This window comes from Poecile atricapillus, chromosome 6 (genome assembly GCF_030490865.1).
Source record: "Poecile atricapillus isolate bPoeAtr1 chromosome 6, bPoeAtr1.hap1, whole genome shotgun sequence".
Classification (NCBI taxonomy): domain Eukaryota; kingdom Metazoa; phylum Chordata; class Aves; order Passeriformes; family Paridae; genus Poecile; species Poecile atricapillus.
In genome coordinates this window covers 26,294,529-26,307,385 of record NC_081254.1, presented here as the reverse complement: position 1 = coordinate 26,307,385, position 12,857 = coordinate 26,294,529, and the positions used below count along the sequence as shown (strand labels likewise).

At 41.8% G+C, this 12,857-nt stretch overlaps 1 protein-coding gene across 3 annotated transcripts in view; it reads right to left on the bottom strand.

Moving 5' to 3' along the window:
* Positions 1-12,857, bottom strand: part of NEURL1 (neuralized E3 ubiquitin protein ligase 1) — a 142,215-nt gene that overhangs the window by 69,292 nt on the left and 60,066 nt on the right. The window lies entirely within an intron of this gene.

The following is a 12,857-nucleotide window of genomic DNA, read 5'->3' as shown; positions in this document are numbered from 1 at the left end:
CATTCAATATAAAGTCCAAAAGCAGTCCTAAAGGGAACTTCTTTAAATATGTATCTACTCAGGGTCACCTGGCTGCTTTTTATGCAGGGGGGTTTTGAAGGGTTTATGGTCTTGTGAAATGGAATATGAAAGTGCTTACAAAGGAAAAATGACCTGAAATTCTAGTCTTGCTCCACACTGACTAGACCCAAAAGACATTGATTCCACTGACTTTATTTCCTGTTTGGCAGCAAATAAATCCTTAAAGTAAGGGGTTATTTGAGCTAGCAACTTATCAGGCAGGTCAAAATTTACTATTACTTTTACTATTTGGCCACATTTAACATCCTCTTAAATATTTCAGGATTATAGGAGCCACATATTTTTTTTCATTCTTCCTTTTCAGTCTTCTCTGCCTATTTCTTCTTGAGGAAGACTCACATAACATACAACCTTCCTCTCTGCTTTCTTTACCACCCCTTCCTCCTTCTTCCTCCTCCTCCCTTGTCACAAATACTAGTTTCTCAGCCACTTCTCTCTTTCTTTTCATCTTCCTTCACTAGCCTCACTTTATCTGGCACATTTCTCTCTCACTTAGGTTTACTCTTTCTTTTTTTCAGTCTTTTGGACTATCCTGGTTTGTTCTCCTCATGCTTCATACCTTCTCATTTTAAAAAAACCCAAACAACTCCCTGTCTCCTAAAGTACCTCCTGGGCCCTTGTGAATAACCAAGGTTCTCCAATCTTACAAAGTTATAAAGAGATGGATTTATTTTTTCAGACCACTAGTTAATCTGTAACATATTCCTGCAAAGAAACTTGCACTGGGTACTAAATGAGGCTAAAGTTTCTCATTGAAATGGTGTTTTTTTAGGTACATTGGTGGGATGAAAGCACAGAGCCCCATGCCTGACTCCCACCATCAGCCTCTTAAATTCCCAGTGCACCTGGCAGAGGCAGCTGTAAAGCTCCCAGCCCAGGGCAGGTCACCAGCCCTGCTCTCCAGCAACTTGGATACACAAATAGAAATTATAAACAAGAACTTTTGCCCAGACCAGGGAGGACTCCAGTAGCATTAGAAGCGTTAACCACCACACCATAAAATATTATTTTTTTCCAGTCAAATAATATAAGTACTTCTGAGGCAAAACCAGAAGAAAGGGCAACATTTCTCCCTTTATGCAACCATTTGGCCCTCTACACACACATTCCTTCATTAATCTGTACTTTCTGTACCACAGTCACAAGTGGAATCTAAATTATTGACTTTCCCACTCTCATCTGGCTCTACAGCACATCACTTGCACCAGTTTCAACACCCTTTACCAGTAAATAACTCTGTTTCTTTAGCAGACCAGAACTTGAACTTGGACCACTGAATTAAAACATGAAACTTCACCAGCCAGTCAGACCATAAAGTTACAGTTTATTTTTACAAAAATAAACATTATATCTTATGCTTATTCAAAGAACAAGTGTGAATACTATTCCACCCTCCTTCCTAGCAATTCCCACGCCAGACCCATGAAGTTATCACTTCACGTTTTGCTACAAACAGCTGCTGGAACAGTCCTTGGGGGAACTTGCTTTCCTTAGCATTTGCTGCCACAGGTCAGCCAGTATAAGACCAAGGGTGCTGAATCCTTATTGCCCGAAGACAAGAGCACATAGACCTGTTTTATTTCTTTAGAAGTCATCCTACCTGCTACCACCTCATGCTGAATCTCACAAAGACAGAAGAGACGGGTCCAGCCCAGAACTGTTTACAGGTTATAAGAAAAGAAATAGGAATAAGAGGAACATAACTTGGTAAGCAAGCATATGTTTTATCTATCTGTAAGCCTTTTCATTATAAGCCCTCACAGAACCCCCTCAAACCTTCATGATTATTTTCTAATGACTTGGGTAACAGAGTCAACCCCTCAAAGTTGTTTTGTAGAGGACATACCCCAATGTTTCCTGTGAGAACACACTAAGGAAGTTCTGTCACCCCTGGCTTTGAAATTTAACATCAGTATGTACAAACGGGAAAAAAACTTCCCAATAATTCGATTTTCATTAATTTTATATTGCTGCAGATTTACTTGCATGACCTTTCCTGACACAGATGACCAGTTACCATTTACTGAAGCTGGGTAATATACAGCAGGTGGCACGGGAGAAACACATCATGAAGATGAAAGTCATCATGGAGATGACTGCATTTCTAAATAGCTGAAGGAAGAGAGAGATGGGCTAGAAAAGCAAGCCAGTTTGGAATGGGAAGATCACATTGCTTTACAATTCATGCAGAGGGGTATTTTTGCATATTGATGTACTGAAAAGAGGAGGAAATTTAATGCCACACAAGTCAGAGCATTGCTCCTGATGAAGCCACATTCATAGTGTGACTGCCTTGAAGATCACGTGTGAGCTGGAAACAAGCCTAAAGGGCTCAGGGGACTTTATTCTCTTGGTAGAAAGACACATACACTATTTCAGAAAAGCAAGGAGCAATTAAGTGTGGAGACTAACTTGTCCATCCATTTTCCTTGCTTTTTTTAGCTTAAAAGAAGTCTAACATCCTTTACTCAATGTTCAGATAAGGGGCATTTCTTCTGGTAAGAAAGATCAGTGGAGCTTTAATATTTTTAGGGGTTTGCAGGTTTGTTGTTTTTTTTTTCAGTACATAAATGCTCCTGTTTATCTAAGCCACAGAACTAAATTATAATGTAATAAGGGCCACACTGCATCCCTGACAGATGCTCCTTCCTGACAGCACAAAGAGATGCAGCTGTTGAACTGGAGTCTGCAAATCCAGACCTCTGGGCCATGAAGCATTTCCCTGATTAATTTTCTGCACCCAAAAGCAGATCTCAATTCTGAATCTGAACCTACTGCTGTAAATAGAGTACACAGAGGAAAAACACAAAATGTTTGATATCAAACTGAAGTTGCACAAATACCAAACCACTATCAATCTGTATTTTGTTCCCCAGAAGGTACACTTCAAAAACTCTGGAATACTGAAGTTATTAAGGGTAATTTGCCCATATTTACACTTTATTACAGCTGCTTACACAGTACTACACACCCCACTCTGCATTAACTGAGCCAGCACTACCAGCCACGTGTGCAGCACAAAATTACTGTTTCTGACACACCACTAAAGACAAAACTGATAAAGTCTGTCCACAAGGGTTAAAGCATGGATTTTCCAAAGCATGGCATGAAGAAAAGTTGGAAAGCATGTATTGTCATGTAGATAAATACATAGCAAATAAATCTCAAGATATTCCAGTTATCAAATGCCAAAGAGCTTCTGAATCTCCAAGCAACTGCTTGTACACTGGGCAGTCTGAAGATGCAATCAGCTTGGGATGAGGCATGGCCTGGAGTCCCCAGGGAACAGCTTTGCTGTATGAGGGTTCAGAGCAGAAAGGTCTCTGTGGGATAACTCGTGAGTGGGTAAAGAGAGGTTACGTAGCCACTCGGCAACTAACAGGATAGAAACATCTCCCAGCAAAATGGCTAAGGTTACAGGATCTCTGGTGAAGTGCACTGTGAGCAGTCAGCTCTCACAAACATTGTGAATGACTTTAGCAATCTCAAATCTACCTGCAGTACATTTGTACAATATTTATCTGAATTTTATCCTTTCTGCCATTGGTACAGATAGCCTGGATGTTTTATCCTTTGTTTGATAAATGCCATTGCACACCTGTGTAGGAAGGATGCAAGGAACTGCAATCACTGCATCTCCATTTTCAGGAATTAATATCTAACATGATGTGATATCCTTTGTAGAATCCCAGTGATAGCACTGCCCATTTTCCTAGCTAAGCCTGAGTAGGCATGGCCAGGAGCTATGCACAGAATAGCACAGGCCAAAGAGAGTAAGATCATTTACAGTCAGCAACCATCCAAAATCCAAGTGTTGAAATACAGAGACACAATATCAAGATTGTGAATCACCCACCCTTGCTCAAGCAATAGTGCCTTGGGCTGGTCAGAAAGGAGACAGGTTTGCCCAGGTTTTCCAGGTTTGTCACAGCCATGCTGCTCAAATTCTCTTTGGCCAGTTTTGAAAAGCCACTGATGCCCAGAGAGGTTAAGAGAAGAACAGCAACTCCTACCATGCTATAGCTCCTGTTCCATGTGAGACCTGTATGAGACCAGCACCCATCAGGACTCCCAATCTTCTTCTGCATTCCTTCTAAGCACATAGGTTCACTCAGAATCATAGAACAAAAAGGCAACACAAATTATGGTCTCTTACCCTTCAGAGATGAAAAAACAGAGGGTCGCATTGAACTAGTTTAAGATAATGAGAAAATAAATTGAGCAGATCTCCTTTTCCAAGTTGCCAAGAAATTCATACCATCAATGATGCCTTTGCAAAAGCAATTAGATTCTTAAAGCTCTATTTTATATTTGATAATCTGATTCTATTTGGTATGCAAAGACAGAAGTCATTTTGATCTGGGATACTTCAGTACATTATAGTCACCCATATATTTCCATCTTCCAGAGAGCTTTTTTTTTTTAACTTTTTCTTTTTTATCTCAGTCTCTTTATAAGCTGTCATTTTTTTAACCTTTGAAAAATACCAGTTCTTAGCAACCCTTATGTCTTCAGTCAGTCTTCTAACAGCCCTAGAGGAAAGTTTTATTTAAAGTACTTTTAGTTGAGTCAGTGAATATTAGAGATAGGCAGATCAGAGATGAAACTGTGGCTTTCAAAACTCTCACCCAAAAGCTCTCCTCCGCCCAAAAGCTAAAGAAAATGAATCATTTCTATCCTTCTTCTGACCAAAAGCCTGGTCTAATGAACAGAAAATAAAATCCAGGATTTGTTTCATTCCAAAACATTATCCCAAACACTCTTGCCACCAAGCTGCCATTTGACTAGTTTCTAACATTTACACTTTCCAACCTCAGAAAGGGTAAAACCATGGAGAAATTTTCCTTAAGCAAAAGATGTTTACCGGAAGTCTTCTTCATTTTACAGCAGGAACCAACCCAGAGCAGAGATCGCATTTACGCCAGAGCTCTGACAAATGCCTGTTGAGCTGCAACACTTAAACCACTTGCATTTTAAACAGCAGTTTGTCAAGTGATACTAATTATTTGGGAGGTCTCTGTTCCTAGAAATGTAAACATTTCTTTTCATACCAATCACATTTTCTTTTCCATGTGATGCTTCCAGCAGAGGCTGAAATTAAAATGGCTTCTTTGTGTGCCACAATGTGGTTTATGGCTCAAATCCCCCTCTACTCTGGCAAACAGGGGATAGTGTTGCCCTGGGACTCTGCACAGCACCTTCCCATCCCTGTTTGTAGGCAGAAACCTCCTCTCCACGGGTGGAAAGCTCTCCCCAGATAAAACCCATCCACTTTTCTCAAGGCCACACAGCTTTCCTCTGGCTGATAACATAGGTCTGGGACTTGCAGTAGCCTGAGGATCACTTAACTTCATAAAACAAGCTAAGGGCTCAGTTACTAGGGAGCACTGCAGGGAACTGACAAACAGGCTCTTGCAAGAGTCCGAGTCAAAAAACCCACAACCAGACCTGCCAAGGCGCAACTCAAATGCAGGCACATGTTTCCTTCAAACTCCCTCCTGGTTCAACAGGCACTGCCTGGGCTCTGCTTAAGCCAGGCCACAAGCCTCAGAGTTTCTTGAAAAACACCATTTCAGTCCCACCCCAGTATCTCACAGCAGGTCCTGCTTTTACTGACAAGTCTATTGGCCAAAAACTTCCAGTGTTGTATCCACACGGCGCCACGTGGCTGCACAGCAGGGCCTATCACAGAGAAAATCTGGCAGTGTCAGCCAGAAAAAGTATCATGAAATCACAGCAAGTAACCCAAAGACTTTACCAGAAGTGAGACTAAACCAGCATTTTCAGAGTCACACTGAGCCATCTGCAAGTCACTTCTGGGAACTTTCTTGTTAGGGTAGTCAAAGACAGGATCAGCCTCTGCTATTCAGGCAAACTTTATAGAGAAGTCACATCCATCCTCCTTGGGACAAGTGTTGGGTCTTTTTCTGCTTTCCAGACCTCATCAAAGTCTCCTGTGAGCAAGTTGCTGAGCCCTGGGAGCTGACCCAGCATGTCTGGGTAGGTCACCTGGCATGGACCTACATCACACAGCCTCTGTGCAGAACCACCCTGTGAGGTACAATGTGATGGGGCAAAGTCAGATCATGGGTACAAGTGTTACTTGACCCCTCTGTGTTCCCTCTCTGTATTAGGATGTGTTTATTGGTACAAGCAGAAGAGGATGTAAATTGAATCACAAAAAGGAGCTGATTTTCATAGCAAGGGGCCTTGGTTTAACACAAAGGTTTCTCATTAAAAAAGTTATTTTAACTTGATGGAGAGGGCAGGAACTTCAGATTTCTGCTGATGCTGGCTGTTAGGGGAGAGGCAACCAGGAGCACGCTGTATCATGTTCATGAATGTATACAGCTTTTATTATATGACCATTGTACTATTTCCCCTCTTCTTTAAAACAAAAGTGCTATCAATGTGTCTAATGAGGAAAGTAGATTCATGCATCTGATCAATTATCATGTTTCATTCTGAGCCCACACCCTTTCAGCTATAAGGTCCATGGCAAATCTCAGATAAACCAAAGGACTCCTCTCCCCAGCACCACCAACTGCAGTCATCTTAAATGTCATTTCTAATGCCAATGAATTACAGAGTTCCTTCAAGAGACAATCAAGGACAGAGACAAGGAACAGAAATACTGGTGGGGACTAACTCAACAAGAGCTACAGAGAAGGTGAGTCTGACTCATTTTGGACTCAAGAAATACATTTTCAAAGTAAAACATTGATTTAGAGGGGAATAAACAAGAAGAAAATGAAAGTACAACAGTGATCATAGGGATCAACCCCAGAACAAAGTCCAGGGACCCACAGGGCTGAAGTATGTGCAACGACCATGGGCACATGTGCTGCAAAGCTTGTGGCTCACAGCTATACTCATATATACTTCACACCCTGCTGTGTTATCACTGATCCCTGACAACTCCTGAGAGCAAACGTTAATTCCACAATTTGGTTTGCTTTCACTTTACAGGAAACTCCCTTTCCTTTAGGATTAATTTTTAGACTGTTCTTGATTAATTTTTAGACTGTTCTTGATGCAATCCTCTACACATATAGACACCATTAATGCAAAATTCTGTACTGAAACTGAAGCAGCCATATCAGTTTTGAGATTATATGTATAGAGATAACCTCTTCTTAAATCCTCCTAATGTCTGCAATGGTAGTCATATTTGTTTAGTACATTTATTTAATACTATTAACAATATGAATTTTCAGGTTGTCTGTGGGAATACTTGCTTTGATTAAGTATGAAAATGATTCCCTAGAACGTGTCAGTAGATCCTATAAACCTTCCAAGAGACACCTGCTGCCTCTAAACTGAGTGATAGATTAATAAATCACCCATAATTCTTAAGAAAACAGGAGAAGTAAAGAAGAGGTGAAGAAGGATCAGAGCAAAGAATGCATTCACATAGAGAAGGGAAAGGAGCAGTCCAAGAGGGGACAAATTAGATAACAAAATGTGTCAAACAACATTCAGTCCTGAGGTCCCACCAGAATAGAGCATCAAAGCTGACAGAAAAGCTAATGAGAAAATGCCATGAAAGCAAAGGATAAAATGAGAACATGAACAGTCTTTGCTTTCACCGTCGGAGCAAGATCCCTACACTCAAAAACTGCCATGGCTAATAAAAAACTCATTTGCCTTTCAGAATAAATAAAGCCATTTTCAAGTATAAACATGGCTACTCCATAAAATCACCACATACAGAGATCCTACACTTCCTGTCAGAAGTGTTGTCAGCAGCTGATAACGCTCTATTATCGGTCACCTTGGAACACTGGCAGGTAGCACACAGGTCAGAGCCACACACTGAAATAATCTCTGGAACTTCCACTTCCACTTTCAGCAAATGCCAACACTGCTTTGGCACCCTGCCCAAGGTCTTCTGCACCAGTTAATCCAACCCTGAACAGGATTAATTTCTCTTTTGCTTTCAGGGCTATATTGCAATTGTGCTGAAAGCAGAGGGAGTTCAGAAATAACCTGTTCTCCTCAGTCCTGTATGAGTTCTCAACAAGCAACTGTCAGAAGGATACAGGAGATGTTCATCCCTTAGTGAGTCTGATATCATCACCAGTCACTCCATCAAATGACAAGTTACCCCAAAATCTAGGCAATAACTCAGAGATTATTAGAACATAAATCAACAGTAATTTTCACAGAAACCTCACTAGCAGTTGGAGTTGTAGGTCTTTCTTTTTGGTGCTGCTGTTTCTTATCTCTTCTCAGATATTCGCAGTTTTAATTAGGTGTAAGAAGATGGAAATTATTAAGTTAGAATATATGTGTGTGTTAGAGAACAATGCTATTTAGTGATATTAACTATAAGGATAACATGAGTAATTATAATGGCTATTGCAGTATAGGCAAGGAACAGACAGCAAGAAATGAAGTGTGGGGCTGACTTCAGCACATGCATATAGATACATCATTCATCACTCTACAAGGAATTCACAGAAAGAGAAAAATAGAGCTCTACAGAGCAAAGTAAGACTGAAAGAAGTTGCATACCGTAGCCGTTTTTCACTAGGGAAATGGCCTCCGCCCTCTGCTCTTCCCCAGAGCCCTTCAGCTGCTGCTCAGCAGCTGTCATGGGGGCTAAGGCTGTCACACAGCACCCAAATGTCCCGGATCTCACACCAACATGGGCGAACAAGACACGGAAATTGTTTTCCAGGAGAACAAAATGTGGAGGAAGGATCATGTCAGGGCTTCACACTCTTTTCTACAGGAATAAATGATCAGCCAGGAAGGAAAGGAAGGACCATGGAAAATGAGATCCCGATGAAATGGGAAACAAATCCAGATAGCCACCCAAAAGCCTATTGCCATGCAGTGTGGATGAAGTCCTGCCATAATCTAATTCCTGCTTCCTTCTTCCATTTTGCAGCACACAAATGTGGCTGCATTGCTCACCAGACCTACACATGGGCGGTTTAAATCTGGTAATGCATAACACTCAATTGATCCTCTGTGCACACCACACAAAGACACACGAGCTGTAATTTATATTGTATTCACAACCCACAGAGCACCTTCTGCAAGCAGATCAAAAACTCAGCCATTCCAATGGAAAATCACACCTGTCAATCAGCACCATCTCCCGGGCTAAAAAACAGACATACTTTCACTTGGGACTTCTTTGCAATTACATTTATGACATACTATTGTAGTTTGAAAAACGTGGCACAAGATACCTTTTCCCCTACTCCTTGTAAAAATGATTCCACAGCAAATGAATTGCTGGTGACATGAGTAATTAAAGCAAAAGTGAAACAAAGCCCTGCAACTAATGAGTTATTAATAATTACAAGAGGTAGTAGGGACAGTTACTGATCAAATGTGCAGATATGCAGACTCGCATATCCCCTGCACGTGGACTAACCCACAGTGTACACTCTAGCTAGCCAAAAGCCCTTTGAAGAGGTGTGTACATGTCATCACTAACCTCTGCATGCCTTCACACACTGAATCCCTCTCCCACACAGTGCAGCAGCTTCCTTGGCTAAACCATCCCTTTGTGTTAGTTTGAGTCTTAGTGAAAGAGACATAAAGAGACAGGTGTTTGGGGAATTTTTTCCCTTAGACTGAATCTCCTAGATTTGGCCCCTAAAATCAAGAATAGGATCTTCTACAAATAGCAGCTCATGGCCATATGGAGGCATGAAAAACTACTGCAGCAGATGAAATTTGTATCAAACACATAAGAAGAACACAGGCATTATGACATATGTATCTATTAGACTTTTCTTTCAAGCAAGATTAGCTAGCATGCATTTTAATATAATTATTTAAGAAACCATGATTCAGTTATAGGAATACTGTAGTATACAGTCATTCTTGTAAAAACCAGCTTTCTGTGAATCACAGGGAACCATATCAACATTTCCTGCTGATAGGTGTTAAGCACTGCATATATAGATATTACTTTTTAAATAGCAAGTAAACATCCTGCCCATCAAGGTTGTGTTACCTTTGAACCTCCTATTTTGATTTCTTGCTGCGTAGACTGCTCTGGAGATCATCACAAGGACTTCTACAAGGGTGGTGGGAACGCAAGAGGGAATGGGAAAGAGGAACAGAGACATGCACAGTGCCAGGCGAAGGGACATGCCTGAGTGGGTTTCAGCACTGCACAGAGAATACTCCCATGACCAAACATCTCAAGCTATCAGACAACTCTTCAAAAACAAAGGTGCTGCTTTTCATGGTACCATCAATTTGGGCTTGTTTGGTAGCGGGGAATAAAGTCAGAAGTGGACCTCTCTTAGGAAGCTCAGGTAGCTGGTGCTTTAGTGACACTAGCTAAAACCTTATTCCTCCTCCCAGTCCCATCAGGTGGGAAACTTTCCTTCAGGTGACTCAGGGCCCACTCAGCATCCACCAACTCCACACTTAGGGCCGATGAGCATGGCTCTGCAGCCATGTATCAATGGGAACACAGCATTTTCACCCAGGGAGATGCCTGTGCATGTGAGCCTGTGTGTAACAGTGTGGCTCAAATAGGATCAGCAGCACTGGCTTGCAGGACTTCATTCAGTAGACCCAAGCATCAGTGCAGGTCCAGGGACATCCAGTGTCACCACCATGGCCATGCAACCCCACGCATGACACATCACCCACGTGTGGCTTTTCCTGAGTCAAAGGATTCTCCTCTATCCAGCAGTATTGCTGCATATCTTTTCTGTTTGGAAGCAGATTTGTAAGTGAAAGGGGGTAAAATGATGCCAGGTGTTCCTCGTGATGGTCTGTGTGTGTTTGCACCTGACTACTGTAAACCTAGAATCAGAATCATTAAGACTGGAAAAGATCTCAAAGATAACCAAGACCAACTCCTAACCAGCCTTGCCATGCCCACCACTAAACCACGTTCCTAAGCACCACAGCTACATGCTTCCTGAACACTTCCAAGGACAGTGATTCCAACACTTCCTTTGGCAGCCTGTTCTAATGCTTGACTGCCCCTTCAAAGAAGAAATTTTTTCTAATATCCAATCAAAACTTCTCCTGCCACAACATGAGATCATTTCCTCTTGTCCTTACCCCTTGCTACTTGGGAGAATAGGCTGACCCCTGCCTCACTACAGCCTCCTGTCAGGCAGCTGTAGAGAGCTATAAGGTCTCCTCCTAGCCTCCTTTTCACCAGGCTAAACAATCCCAGCTCCCTCAGCTGCTCCTCAAATGATTCACACCCTTCAACAGCTCCGTGGCCCTTCTCTGGACTCACTTGGTTACCTCAATGTCCTTCCTGGACTGAGGGGCCCAGAACTGGACACAGCCCTCGAGGTGCAGCCTTGCTAGTGCCAAGTACAGGGGGACAATCCCTTCCCTGGTCCTGCTGGCCACACTATTGCAGATAAAGGTTAGGATGCCATTAGTCTGGGCACACTGTTCAGCCGGCTGTCGGCCAACACCCAACCTCTGTTCTTACATCAGGGCATCCACAGTTTTTTAAAACCAACAACCTGATTTTATGGTGTTTTTGACATGGTGCCTCCCTCAAGAGCCACTTCAGGAGCTTTTATCTCAATTTACTTTCATGACCCTGGCAAGGTCAGAGTGTGCCCAGGCAGGGACCCAGCACCCAGCTCTGGGCGTCTCAGGGAAGGCTGTCTGCCCAGGACCAGCTCAGAGCACGTGCAGTACCACCGCACCTGAGCTAATTTTCAGTGAACAATTAGGTGCTTGTAAAAATCCCAGCTCATCCTTGCAACATGGAGAGGTCACCAGAAATATCTGGAGGACACTGGTTAACTACCTGTGCTATGTAAAAGAAAGACTGTCAATCCAAAGGCTACCAATACAACTCCTTTCAGTATTGTTACATTCACTTTCAATTTGACTTACGAGAAATGGATACAGATTCTGTTCTCTTTACTCAGCTATTTTGAGTAATACATCTGAAACACAAATATTCAACAGAAAGATGGAACTGGAAGAACAGTAGCTACAGACAAACCACAAGTGCAGATGTAGTCTATTTTTGTTAAATGTGCCTTTGTACCACAATTTATTTTTTAATATAATCCTATTTTTTTCAAGTGTCACTGTGCTGAACAGAGCAGTGCATCACCTCTGTATATAACACAGCCTGTAGCCTCTCTGTTTGAAGGGGAAAATTTGAGTTAATTACCCACATCACCTCATTAGTCTCCATCTCCCAACAAATAAAAATTAAAGAGAAGCATGCTTGCTGGAGTAGAATCGCTGAAAGGCAGAAGTTGCAAGATTACTGTGCCCTGCGCTGCCAGCTGCAGGCAGGAGAAGGCCCCAACAGGAATGCCAAGCCCCTGGCACACACAAGAAACATTTTTTTTTATTATTATTCTTTCACTGACATTTTTTTAAAAATACATTCAAATAACGCTTCAAAGGGGAAAAGACACTTAAAATCACAAGAAAAAAGCACTTAAAATCACAAGACAACAGCCAGAGCTTTTTTTTTTTTTTTTTTTTTTTTTGTGACCCAGCGGTACAATTATTCTGCATACTGCATGCATATCATGAGGTTAAATAAGAAACAAGGTCAGGCCACAGAAACTTCAGAACATAAACAACGAACAAATAAAAAATCTATATAATCTTGCTAAATATCTTTAGGGAGAGTAATCTACTTCCTAACTATGTTCCTCAAACTATAGGGTTTGGACTTAGTAGAAAATATGAGAAGAATCAGGGCTGTAATATGAATATTCACAGTGTAAATGTATGTACCTCATGTGCCTCTATTCAAAGAAAGGATACGAGATACTCCAAACCCACGCGGCGTT